Source organism: Arachis hypogaea, chromosome 11 (genome assembly GCF_003086295.3).
Source record: "Arachis hypogaea cultivar Tifrunner chromosome 11, arahy.Tifrunner.gnm2.J5K5, whole genome shotgun sequence".
NCBI lineage: Eukaryota > Viridiplantae > Streptophyta > Magnoliopsida > Fabales > Fabaceae > Arachis > Arachis hypogaea.
The window spans coordinates 116,348,598-116,362,744 of record NC_092046.1 but is presented as its reverse complement, the minus strand read 5'-3'; the positions used below and the strand labels follow the sequence as shown (position 1 = coordinate 116,362,744).

The 14,147-nt window shown below is 40.0% G+C and overlaps 2 non-coding genes across 2 annotated transcripts; both read left to right on the top strand.

Moving 5' to 3' along the window:
- The first annotated feature begins 671 nt into the window (after positions 1-671).
- On the top strand, positions 672-775 carry LOC112725827 (small nucleolar RNA R71). The gene has a single exon (XR_003164909.1). It is a non-coding gene; the product is annotated as a small nucleolar RNA R71 (small nucleolar RNA).
- Positions 776-12,918: 12,143 nt separating this feature from the next.
- LOC112725700 (small nucleolar RNA R71) lies at positions 12,919-13,026 on the top strand. Its single transcript, XR_003164790.1, has one exon. It is a non-coding gene; the product is annotated as a small nucleolar RNA R71 (small nucleolar RNA).
- Positions 13,027-14,147: the final 1,121 nt, after the last annotated feature.

The window sequence follows — 14,147 nt, the reverse complement described above, 5'->3', positions numbered from 1 at the left end:
TATTTTGATTCTGCATGTTTGACTGCACTTCCTCTCTGAATGCTTTACTGTTTCGAATGTCTTTGCATACTCCTTCAATTAAGGTTTCGATCTTAGAGAGCTTGTCATCAATTGATGGGTGATTCGGAGCAGATGTGCTGTTTTGGTTTTGATAGGCATGTGGAGAGGTGTTGTTGTTGGAGTTGTAACATCTCTGGTCTTGGTTTTGATCTTGCTCACTTCCCCACCCAAAGTTTGGGTGGTTTCTCCATCCAGGGTTGTAGGTCTTGGAGTATGGGTCATAGTTTTTCCTTGGTGAATTTCCAATGTAGTTGGCTTGCTCCTGACTACCCTCTGCTTCTTCATTCACTCCTTCTTGGGTTGTTGATGAAGTGGAGATTGCTGCTACTTGGTTCCTCTCCATCTTCTTGGTGAGGTCAGCCAGCTGCTGGGTAATGAGCTTGTTTTGGGCCAACAGAGCATCTACATTGTTTAGCTCCATTACTCCTCTTGTCTTCCCTCTTTCGGAAGCATAGAAGTAGTCGTTCTCTGCTACTGTTTCAATAACATCTATGGCTTCCTCAATAGTCTTCTTCTTGTTCAAAGATCCTCCGGATGAGTGGTCTACGGCCTTCTTTGACTCATAAGAGAGCCCTTCATAGAAAATATGCAGCTGCACCCATTCGTTGAACATGTCAGGTGGACACCTCCTTGTTAAGTCCTTGAACCTCTCCCATGCTTCATATAGAGTCTCACCATCTTGTTGCCTGAAAGTTTGGACCTCAGCTCTCAGCCTATTGATTCGTTGAGGAGGGTAAAATCTTGCTAAGAATTTGTTCACCACGTCTTCCCAAGTTGTCAAGCTTTCCCTTGGGAAAGATTCCAGCCACTTGGCTGCTTTGTCCCTAAGTGAGAATGGAAACAAGAGCAGTCTATAGGTGTCAGGATGAACACCATTAAACTTCACTGTGTCACATATCCTCAGGAAGGTGGTTAGATGTTGATTGGGGTCTTCTTGAACACCTCCTCCAAACGAACAGTTGTTCTGAACAAGGGTGATGAGCTGTGGTTTAAGTTCAAAGTTGTTGGCATGGATTGTTGGCTTTTGGATGCTACTTCCACAATTGCCTGGGTTTGGATTGATGTAAGAGCCCAAAACTCTTCTATCCTTCCCAGCATGATTTGCTCTACCTCCTCCCCCATGGTTGTGATCTTCTTCTTCATGATGGTTTTCCATGTTATCTTCCATGTTTGGTTCAAAGAATTCCTCTTCTTCCTCAGCACCAACCACTTTCTTTCCTCTTGCCTCCCTCCTTAATCTAAGGAAGGTCCTCTCAGGTTCAGAATCGAAGGAAGTTGAAGCCCCGCTTCTTCTCCCTGTCATACAACCATCAAGTGCAAGCAAGAAAAGATAGGTGCAGAAAGTATTTGTATCAGAATTACTGTTAGTTGTGGGTGATGCAATATATCAAACAGTTAGTGGGTTAGCAAACAGAATTGAAGATAACGAAGAAAAACAAAAAAATAGAGGGGGAAGGGAAGAAGCTTAACTAAAACAGAAAGTAAATCACTCAAACAGAAAATGAAATTCACAAAATAAAAATGCTCAATCTAGTGATCTTCCAATTTAATCATTGTTGATGCACAATCAATCCCCGGCAATGGCGCCATAAACTTGATGCACGGAAAACTGTCTCTCGACAAATCTCCCTTCAGCAAGTGTACCGAATTTGTCGTCAAGTAAAAACTCACAATAGAGTGAGGTCGAATCCCACAGGGATTGATTGATCAAGCAACTTTAATCAGAAGAATGTTCTAGTTGAGCGAATCCAGAATTTAGGTTGAGAGTTGTAGAAAATAAAATGGCGGGAATGTAAATAACAGAAAAGTAAATGCTAGAATTAAAGGACTGGAAGTAAATGACTGAAAATAAATTGCAGAATTGTAAATGGGAATGGGGGATTTGCTCATAAAAGTAAATGGCAGAAATTAAAGAGAATGGGTAAGATCAGAGATGGGGAGTTCATTGGGCTTAGGAGATGTTGCAATTCTCCGGATCAAGTTCATTTTCATCTCTTCCTCAATCAATGCACTCATTGATCTCCTTGGCAATCTTAAGTGATTGAATTACAATTTTTTGCAATTCAATCTCTCAAATCTTGATCAATAGCCAATTCCTTGGTCAATTGCTCATGAGAAGAGATGAAGTATGGTAACTGATTATACCACATGCATTTCCCAAATCAAGTATTGAGAGGGTTATAGTCACATACCCATCCAAACCCAATTTGGTCCAGCATGAGAAAGTATTTCTAGCTTGATCTCTTCATTCCTCTTTCAAGGTTCAAAAGAGATCCAAGTTTGAATAGCTTCTTTTCCAAGATAACTACTCAATTGGATGAAGATCGAAAGCTTTCAAGTAAAATCAAGAGAAAAGATAGAAGAAGAATAATGAAAATTAGTATTGATCCATCAAATTACAACAGAGCTCCCTAACCCAATGAAAGGGGTTTAGTTGTTCATAGCTCTTGAAAATGAAAACAAAGATGGAGAATACATCATAAAACTAGAAAATGCAGAGAAAGTAAAATACAGAGAGTAGTTCTCTTTTTCCCACTTCTAGAACTCCTTAACAATTCAAAGCTACTCCTATATATACTACTTCTCTCAGCTTCTAGTTGGCTCTTCAAGTCTTGGGCCTTTGGATCTTGAGTTTGAAGCAGTTCTCTTCTTCATTTGGGCTTGGCTTTACTTGCAGAGAGAAAATGTGAAGTGGGCAGAGACTTTAGCTTAGGACGTTAGGAGTGTTAACGTTTAGTGAAAATATAAGTTCAAGAACGTTAGTGACAATCAACTTTCTCACTAACGTTACTAAATAAAAGCCACGTTAACTTCAACGTTAGTGGCATAAACGTTGCCACTAACGTTGCCTCTAAGTCCTTCGCACATGTTATTGAGACTTAACATTCCCAATAACTTTGAAAAGCCCCCTTTGTTCCCACGTTAGAGCACACGTTAACTTAGTTAACGTGGCTCTTTAACGTGGGCTTGCCATCCTTCGAGAACGTTAGTGATACTCAATATTGTCACTAACGTTCCAAGGTGCCCCTATGCCTCACGTTAGAGTCCATGTTAACTAGGTTAACGTGGCTTCTAACGTGGCCATGCTTAGCCATCCCCAACGTTAGTGATAATGTTGAGTGTCACTAAAGTTGGCCATTCTTTCACTCATCAACGTTAGCCTCCACGTTAACTAAGTTAACGTGGAAATTAACGTGGCTCCTTGGGGGGTTGTGTGGTTGCTTCCAACGTTAGTGACAATGTTGGGTGTCACTAACGTTGGCTCAACTTCCCTTCTCCATGTTAGAGTTCACGTTAACTTAGTTAACGTGACTCTTAACGTGGTCAATGATGGCTTTGAGAGCGTTATTGGCCATCACTTTTCTCATTAACTTTGCAAGTTACCTCCCATTCCTTGCTTCCTTTGGTCCTGAAATCAAGCAATAGAGTGCATCAAAGTTCTAGTCCAAGTCATGGGTAATGCAACATACAATTTGTCACTAAACTCATGCAAAATCCTCATGAAATAATGTAAAATGCACAATGTATGCTTGAATCAAGGTGTAAGTGAATATCTACCCAAAACTAGCTTATTTCCTAAGGAAATGCATGAAACTAACCTAAAAACAGTAAAGAAAAGGTCAGTGAAACTGGCCAAGATGCCCTGGCATCACGATCCGAGGTTTAAATACTTCGATTATCAATTTTATTGGGTTTGCTTTAGTGACAAACAATTTTTTTGTATGAAAGGATTCTTTGTGGGTTTAGAAACTATACTTACAACGGGAATTTATTTGTGAATTATTTACCGACAGAAAATCCGTTCATCAAAATGGACCCAAATTTTTAATTTTTTCTGGTCTCATATGAGTATGCACCCAAATTCCCAATACTTTTGTCACTAAACACAACACACTTTCATCAACCCAAGTTCCCACAGTTCCCCACACTTAATTGATACACAATCTCTAACTTAAACTAACCAAAGATTCACTTGGGGTAATTATTTATTTTTCTGCTTAAGGCTAGTGATGTGGTAACATATAGAACAAATGGGGATAAAAAGGCTCAAGGTGGCTAACAAAGGTGATTAAAAGGGTAGGCTATTTGGGATAAGTGAGCTAATAATAAATGATGGCCTCAATCATATGTATGAATATAAATATACTAAATAATGGACATATAGAATGGAACAAAATATAGATTGCAATCATAGAGAAGAAAACACACAAGAATAGAAATTCATGGTTAAATAATGTAACCATATAATTAAGCTCAAATCTCACGGGTTGTGTGTTCTTAGCTATAATTTATGTTCCAATTTACAATCTTCAAACAAGTTTAACACACATTTTTCAATTTGAATTAGTGAAATATTATAAAATAGAGTCTTGAAAAGAAAATATTACTTCAACCAAGTAGTAGCTAAATGCACAAAATCAAACAAACATGCAGTCAAACATGCAAATGCAACAACTAATAAGGAAAATAAAACATTGGTGTTGAGAAGAAATTAACTAACCCACGGAAGTCGGTATTGACCTCCCCACACTTAAAGATTGCACCGTCCTCGGTGCATGCTAAGATGTGCAAGTTGACGGGTGGTTCCAACTGGCGCTTTTCTCCAAAGATTGTACAGATGGACTTGTTTGTTGCCCCTTTGAGAAGCTTTTCCTTTTTCTTCTTTGGTGGTCATCCTGAAAGAAGAGAAAAAAAAAGGAAGAAAGGTAACCCAAAAACAAAGATAGAAAATAAATAAAATATGGTTGGGTTAATACTAAATAATGAGGGTCTCAATTACATGGTAGCTACAACATGCAAGTGAGAAAACAATAGAAGCAAATGGCATATTAGTAGTGCAAAAAATTGCAACAATGGGAGAGATAGTGGGTAATGAAAGACAATGTAAGTTCATGTCAATGCAAAAGGAATACATGTATCATAAAAGATTGACATTGACAGAAAAATTAATATCACCCAATATTGTAAAACAAGTCACTAAGCACCAAAATAATACCAGAAAAGATACAACAGTTGAATAAGAAAATGTAACACCAATGGTAAAATAATAAACCTAGAAAAGAGAAGAAAACATGCATAAGATTAAAATGCAATGAATGAAAGTATGAAAATAAGTTAAGTAAAACTAGAATGAAAGAGAATAAGGATGAGAGGTTAAAGGAATGAAGAAGAAGAAAGTAAGAAAGAAGGAAAAAAGAAGTAGAAAGGAGAGAAGAAAGAAGTAAGAATTTAGAAACGGGGCACGACGCGTACGCGTGCATCATGTGTATGCGTGGAAACTGAGTTGGCCGTTCGACGCGTAAGCGTCGCCTACACGTACGCGTGGGTGATCTGAGAGCGGAATGACGCGCACGTGTCAGGGACGCATACGCGTCGGTGATTTTGTGCCTCTAGCATAGTTCCATCGCAAGGGCAGCACAACTCTCAGGTCAGCACGCTTTTACGCCGATTTTCATGCCCACGCGTATGCGTCGCTGACGCTTTCGCGTGGGTTGAACTTTTTATAGGGGACGCGTACGCGTGAGGTACGCGTACCCGTGTGGTGGCTTGTGCGCCACGCACCCCTCCCGCGCGTCTCTCGCACAACTCTCTGTTTAATTGCGTATACACATACGACGCGCGCGTCATGGTTGCTTGCGCGTCGACCTACTGTTTTTTTATGTAGTATGCATAATGCAAAATGCAGATGCTCATGCAGACATGATGAATGAATAACTAAGAAAAATAGAATAAAATAAAACGAAGAATAAAACAAAACAAAATAAAACTAAAACTGAAAAAGAACGATTATACCATGGTGGGTTGTCTGCCACCTAGTACTTTTAGTTAAAGTCCTTAAGTTGGACATTCGGTGAGTCCCTTGTTATGGTGGCTTGTGCTTGAACTCATCCAGGAATCCCCACCAATGTTTATAATTCCAATGGCCTCCGGGATCCCAAACTAGGCGCAAAGAGTCTTCAAGCAAGATTAAGCAAGTGACAAGGCCCCAAAAGTGTTGATTGCTAGACTGAATTCCGGGGTCCCAAACCTTGCTTTTGCACCTGTCTTCTTGTTTACCATCTTTGTTCCAACCGGGTGGTAAGCAATCCGAATTCTCACTAAGGCATCCAAATAGCTTCCTAGACCCATATAATTTAGTATTCTTCCATCCATGATAATTCAGCCGTGAGCTTCCTACCACAATGAACCTAGGATTGTGTTGTGGTGCGCAGAAATTGTGATTACACTTTAATTATGTAAAATTCATCGCTCTTTCTTTCCCTGGTAGTGGCGCCAAAAACATGATGCCAATACCATGGTTCACAACTTCGCACAACTAACCAGCAAGTGCACTGGGTCGTCCAAGTAATACCTTACGTGAGTAAGGGTCGAATCCCACGGAGATTGTTGGTATGAAGCAAGCTATGGTCACCTTGTAATTCTCAGTCAGGCGGATATAAAATAGTAATGGGGTTTTCGAAAATAATTAATAAAATAGGGATAGAAATACTTATGTAAATCATTGGTGAGAATTTCAGATAAGCGAATAGAGATGCTTTCGTTCCTCTGAACCTCTGCTTTCCTGCTATCTTCATCCAATCAGTCTTACTCCTTTCCATGGCTGGCTTTATGTGATACATCACCATTGTCAATGGCTACTTTCGGTCTTCTCTCGGGAAAATGATCCAAATGCCCTGTCACGGCACGGCTAATTGTCTGGAGGCATCACCCTTGTCAATGGTTTCATCCTATCCTCTCAGTGAAAATGGTCAACGCACCCTGTCACGGCACGGCTATTCATCTGTCGGTTCTCGATCCTGCTAGAATAGGATTTACTATCCTTTTGCGTCTGTCACTACGCCCAGCAATCGCGAGTTTCAAGCTCATCACAGTCATTCAATCATTGAATCCTACTCAGAATACCACAGACAAGGTTTAGACTTTCCGGATTCTCTTGAATGCCGCCATCATTCTAGCTTACACCACGAAGATTCTGATTAAGAGATCTAAGAGATACTCATTCAGTCGAAGGCAGAACGGAAGTGGTTGTCAGGCACGCGTTCATATGGAATGATGATGATTGTCACGTTCATCACATTCAGGTTGAAGAGCGAATGAATATCTTAGAAGCGAAATAAGATGAATTGAATAGAAAATAGTAGTACTTTGCATTAATCTTTGAGGAACAGCAGAGCTCCACACCTTAATCTATGGAGTGTAGAAACTCTACCATTAAAAATACATAAGTGAAAGGTCCAGGCATGGCCGAATGGCCAGCCCCTCTGATCTAAGAACCAGGCGTCCAAAGATGATCCTAAGATCCTAAGATGATCAAAAGATGTCTCATACAATAGTAAAAGGTCCTATTTATAATAAACTAGCTACTAGGGTTTACAGAAGTAAGTAATTGATGCATAAATCCACTTCCGGGGCCCACTTGGTGTGTGCTTGGGCTGAGCTTGAGTGTTACACGTGTAGAGGTCCTTCTTGGAGTTGAACGCCAGTATTTGTGCCAGTTTGGGCGTTCAACTCTGGTTTTGGATCCTTTTCTGGCGCTGGACGCCAGAATTGGGCCGAGAGCTGGTGTTGAACGCCAGTTTACGTCGTCTATTCCTGGCCAAAGTATGGACTATTATATATTGCTGGAAAGCCCTGGATGTCTACTTTCCAACGCAATTAGAAGCGCACCATTTCGAGTTCTGTAGCTCTAGAAAATCCACTTTGAGTGCAGGGAGGTCAGAATCCAACAGCATCGGCAGTCCTTCTTCAACCTCTGAATCTGATTTTTGCTGAAGTCCCTCAATTTCAGCCAGAAAATACCTGAAATCACAGAAAAACACACAAACTCATAATAAAGTCTAGAAATGTGAATTTAACATAAAAACTAATGAAAATATCCCTAAAAGTAACTAGATTCCACTAAAAACATACTAAAAACAATGCCAAAAAGTGTATAAATTATCCGCTCATCACAACACCAAACTTAAATTGTTGCTTGTCTCCAAGCAACTGAAAATCAAAGAGGATAAAAAGAAGAGAATATACTATAAATTCCAAACTATCAATGAAACATAGCTTCAATCATATGAGCGGGACTTATAGCTTTTTGCCTCTTGAATAGTTTTGGCATCTCACTTTATCCATTGAGGTTCAGAATGATTGGCATCTATAGGAACTCAGAGTTCAGATAGTGTTATTGATTCTCCTAGTTCAGTATGATGATTCTTGAACACAGCTATTTTATGAGTCTTGGCCGTGGCCCTAAGCACTTTGTTTTCCAGTATTACCACCGGATACATAAATGCCACAGACACATAATTGGGTGAACCTTTTCAGATTGTGACTCAGCTTTGCTAAAGTCCCCAATTAGAGGTGTCCAGGGTTCTTAAGCACACTCTTTTTTTGCTTTGGACCTTGACTTTAACCGCTCAGTCTCAAGTTTTCACTTGACACCTACACGCCACAAGCACATGGTTAGGGACAGCTTGGTTTAGCCGCTTAGACCAGGATTTTATTCCTTTAGGCCCTCCTATCCACTGATGCTCAAAGCCTTGGGATCCTTTTTATTTGCCCTTGCCTTTTGGTTTTAAGGGTTATTGGCTTTTTTCTCTTGCCTCTTGGTTTTAAGAGCTTTGGCTTTTTCTGCTTGCTTTTTCTTTTTCTTTCTATTTTTTTTTTCGCTATTTTTTTTTCTGCAAGCTTTGTTCTTTGCTGCTTTTTCTTGCTTCAAGAACCATTTTTATGATTTTTCAGATTATCAAATAACATGTCTCCTAGTCATCATTCTTTCAAGAGCCAACATATTTAACATTCTTAAACAACAACTTCAAAAGACATGTGCACTGTTCAAGCATTCATTCAGAAAACAAGAAGAATTGTCACCACATCAATATAATTAAACTAAGTTCAAGGATAAATTCGAAACTCATGTACTTCTTGTTCTTTTGAATTAAAACTTTTTTCATTTAAGAGAGGTGATGGATTCATAGGACATTCATAACTTTAAGACAAAGTTACTAACTACTAATGATCATGTAATGAAGACACAAACATAGATAAGCACATAACATAGAAAACGAAAAGCAGAAGAAATAAGAACAAGGAATGAATCCACCTTAGTGATGGTGGCGTTTCCTTCTTGAGGAACCAATGATGTCCTTGAGCTCTTCTATGTCTCTTCCTTGTCTTTGTTGCTCCTCCCTCATTGCTTTTTGATCTTCTCTTATTTCATGGAGCATGATGGAGTGCTCTTGATGTTCCACCCTTAATTGTCCCATGTTGGCACTTAATTCTCCTAGGGAGGTGTTGATTTGCTCCCAATAGTTTTGTGGAGGAAAATGCATTTGAGGCATCTCCGGGATCTCATGGTGATGAGCTTCCTACGCCTCTTGAGCTCCATGAATGGGCTCTCTTGCTTGCTCCATCTTTTTCTTAGTGATGGGCTTCTCTTCCTTAATAGGAATGTCTCCTTCTATGAAAGCTCCAGCTGAGTAACATAGATGGCAGATAAGATGAGGAAAAGCTAGCCTTGCCATGGGGGATGACTTTTCGGCTATTTTGTAGAGTTCATTAGAGATGACTTCATAAACTTCTATTTCCTCTCCAATCATGATGCTATGAATCATGATGGCCCGATCTACAGTAACTTCAGATCGGTTGCTAGTGGGAATGATTGAGCATTAAATGAACTCCAACCATCCTCTAGCCACAGGCTTGAGGTCCAATCTTCTTAGTTGAACCGGCTTGCCTTTGGAGTCAATCTTCCATTGAGCTCCTTCCATACATATGTCCATAAGGACTTGGTCCAACCTTTGATTAAAGTTGACCCTTCTAGTGTAGGGGCGTTCATCTCCTTGCATCATGGGCAAGTTAAACGCCAACCTCACATTCTCCGGACTAAAATCTAAGTATTTCCCCCGAACCATTGTAACGTAGTTCTTTGGATCCGGGTTCTTACTTTGATCATGGTTCTTGGTGATCCATGCATTGGCATAGAACTCTTGAACCATTAGGATGCTGACTTGTTGGATGGGATTTGTTAGAACTTCCCAACCTCTTCTTTGAATTTCATGTCGGATCTCCGGATACTCATTTCTTTTGAGTTTGAAAGGGACCTCGGGGATCACCTTCTTCTTGGCCACAACATCATAGAAGTGGTCTTGATGGGCTTTGGAGATGAACCTTTCCATCTCCCATGACTCGGAGGTGGAAGCTTTTGTTTTCCCTTTCCCTTTTCTAGAGGATTCTCCGGTCTTAGGTGCCATCAATGGTAATGGAAAAACAAAAAGCTTATGCTTTTACCACACTAAACTTAGAATATTGCTCGCCCTCGAGCAATAAAAGAAAGAATAGAGGAAGAAGAAGAAGAAAATATGGAGAAGAGGGGTGAAGTGTGTTTCGGCCAAGTAGAGAGGAAAGGGTTGTGTTGTGTGAAAATGAGGAAGAATGGAGGGCTATATATAGGGGAGGAAGGGGGGTTAAGGTTCGGCCATTTAGGGTGGGTTTGGGTGGAAAATTGGTTTTGAATTTTGAAGGTAGGTGGAGTTTATGAGGTAGGTTTATGGGGAAGAGTGGATGGATGTGAGTGGTGAAGAAGTGATGGGGAAGAGAGATTGAGGTGATTGGTGAAGGGTTTTGGGGAAGAGTGTTTATGGGATTGTATGAAAGAGGGGTGAGAAGAAGTGAGTGGAGGTAGGTGGGGATCCTATAGGGTCCACAGATCCTGAGATGATCCTGTGGGGTCCACAGATCCTGAGGTGTTCAAGGATTTACACCCTTGCAACAAATTAGGCATGCAAAATGCCCTTGCACGCAACTCTGGGCGTTCAGCGCCAGGTTGGTGCCCATTTTGGGCGTTCAACGCCCATTTACTGGCCATTTCTGGCGTTGAACGCCAGAACCATGCTTGTTCTGGGCGTTCAGTGCCCAGATACTGCCCATTTTGGGCGTTCAGCGCCAGAACCATGCTCTGTTCTGGCGTTGAACGCCAGGCAGATGCTTCCTCCAGGGTGTGATTTTTCTTCTGCTATTTTTGATTCTGTTTTTAATTTTTATATTTATTTTGTGACTCCACATGATCATGAACCTATAAAGACATATAACTAAGAAAAATATTGTTAGATAAAAATTGGGTTGCCTCCCAACAAGCACTTCTTTAATGTCAATAGCTTGACAGTGGGCTCTCATGGAGCCTCACAGATGTTCAGAGCATTGTTGAGACTCTCCAACACCAAACTTAGAGTTTGGATATGGGAGTTCAACACCAAACTTAGAGTTTGGTTGTGGCCTCCCAACACCAAACTTAGAGTTTGACTGTGGGGGCTTTGGTTGACTCTGCTTTGAGAGAAGCTTTTTCTGCTTCCTCTCCATGGATGCAGAGAGAGATCCTTGAGTTGTAAACACAAGGTTGTCCTTATTTAATTGAAGGATCAATTCTCCTCTGTCCACATCAATCACAGCTCTTGCTGTGGCCAGGAAGGGTCTTCCTAGGATGATGGATTCATCCTCTTCCTTTCCAGTATCCAGGACTATGAAATCAGCAGGGATGTAAAGGCCTTCAACCTTTACTAACACGTCCTCTACTTGTCCATATGCCTGTTTTTTGGAATTATCTGCCATCTCTAATGAGATTTTAGCAGCTTGCACCCCATAGATTCCCAGTTTCTCTATTACAAAGAGGGGCATGAGGTTTATCCCTGAACCAAGATCACACAGAGCCTTAAAGATCATGGTGCCTATGGTACAAGGTATTATGAACTTTCCAGGATCTTGTCTCTTCTGAGGCAATGTCAGTTGATCCAGATCACTTAGTTCATTGATGAACAAGGGAGGTTCATCTTCCCAAGTTTCAATACCAAATAATTTGGCATTCAGCTTCATGATTGCACCAAGAAACTTGGCAGTTTGCTCTTCAGTAACATCCTCATTCTCTTCAGAAGAGGAATACTCATCAGAGCTCATGAATGGCATAAGGAGGTTCAATGGAATCTCTATGGTCTCTAGATGAGCCTCAGAGTCCTTTGGTTCCTCAGAGGGAAGCTCCTTATTGACCAATGGACGTCCCAGGAGGTCTTCCTCCTTGGGATTCACGTCCTCTCCTTCCCTTACAGGTTCGGCCATGGTGCTTATGTCAATGGCCTTGCACTCTCCTTTTGGATTCTCTTCTATATTGCTTGGGAGAGTACTAGGAGGGATTTCAGTGATCCTTTTACTCAGCTGGCCCACTTGTGCTTCCAAATTTCTAATGGAAGACCTTGTTTCATTCATGAAACTTGCAGTGGCCTTGGATAGATCAGAGACTAAGTTTGCTAAATTAAAAGTATTTTGTTCAGAGTTCTCTGTCTGTTGCTGAGTGGATGATGGAAAAGGCTTGCTATTGCTAAACCTATTTCTTCCACCATTATTAAAGCCTTGTTGAGGCTTTTGATCCTTCCATGAGAAATTTGGATGATTTCTCCATGATGAGTTATAGGTGTTTCCATAAGGTTCACCTAAGTAATTCACCTCTGCTATTACAGGGTTCTCAGGATCATAAGCTTCTTCTGCATAAGAAGCCTCTTGAGTACTGTTGGATACAGCTTGCATTCCATTCAGACTCTGAGAAATCATATTGACTTGCTGAGTCAATATTTTGTTCTGAGCCAATATGGCATTCAGAGTATCAACTTCAAGAACTCCCTTCTTCATAGGCGTCCCATTACTCACAGGATTCCTCTCAGAAGTGTACATGAACTGGTTATTAGCAACCATGTCAATGAGTTCTTGAGCTTCTGCAGGCGTTTTCTTTAGATGAATGGATCCACCTGCAGAAGTGTCCAATGACATCTTTGATAACTCAGACAAACCATCATAGAATATATCCAGGATGGTCCATTCTGAAAGCATGTCAGAAGGACACTTTTTGGTCAACTGTTTGTATCTTTCCCAAGATTCATAGAGGGATTCACCATCTTTTTGTTTGAAGGTTTGAACATCCACTCTAAGCTTGCTCAGCTTTTGAGGAGGAAAGAACTTGGCTAAGAAAGCCGTAACCAGCTTATCCCAAGAGTTCAGGCTATCTTTAGGTTGAGAGTCCAACCACACTCTAGCTCTGTCTCTTACAGCAAAAGGGAAAAGAATGAGCCTGTAGACTTCAGGATCTACTCCATTAGTCTTAACAGTATCACATATCTGCAAGAATTCAGTTAAGAACTGAAAAGGATCTTCAGATGGAAGTCCATGAAACTTGCAGTTCTGCTGCATCAGAGAAACTAATTGAGGTTTCAGCTCAAAGTTGTTTGCTCCAATGACAGGAATGGAGATGCTTCTTCCATGTAAATTGGAATTAGGTGCATTAAAGTCACCAAGCATCCTCCTTGCATTATTATTATTTTCGGCTGCCATCTCCTCTTCCTGTTCGAAAATTTCTGAAAGGTTATCTCTGGATTGTTGTAATTTAGCTTCTCTTAATTTTCTCTTCAGAGTCCTTTCAGGTTCTGGATCTGCTTCAACAAGAATGTTCTTGTCCTTGCTCCTGCTCATATGACAAAGAAGAGGGCACAGAGAAAATAGTAATAATAATATGGATCCTTTATATCACAGTATATAGGTCCTTGTGTTAGTAGAAGAAAAGAAGAAGAAAATCTGAACTCAGAGAGAGAGAGGGTTCGGATTTTTTTTTTGGTGATGTGAGGAAGAGATGTTAGTAGATGAATAAATAAATAGAAGGAGATGAGGGAGAAGGATTTTCAAAAATAATTTTTGAAAAAGAGTTAGTGATTTTCGAAAATAGTTTTGAAAAAGGTTAGTAGTTTTTTCAAAAATTCAAATAAAAAATAATTAGTTAATTAAAAAGAAATTTTTTGAAAAAGGGGGAAGATATTTTCGAAAATGAGAGAGAGAGAGTTAGTTAGGTGGTTTTGAAAAAGATAAGAAACAAACAAAAAGTTAGTTAGTTAGTTGAAACAAATTTTGAACAGATAAGAAGTTAGGAAGTTGGAGGAGATATTTTGAAATCAAATTTTTGAAAAAGATATGATTTTGAAAAAGATAAGATAAAAAGATATTTTTGAAAAGATATGATTGAAATTAGTTTTGAAAAAGATTTGATTTTTAAAATCACAATTAAT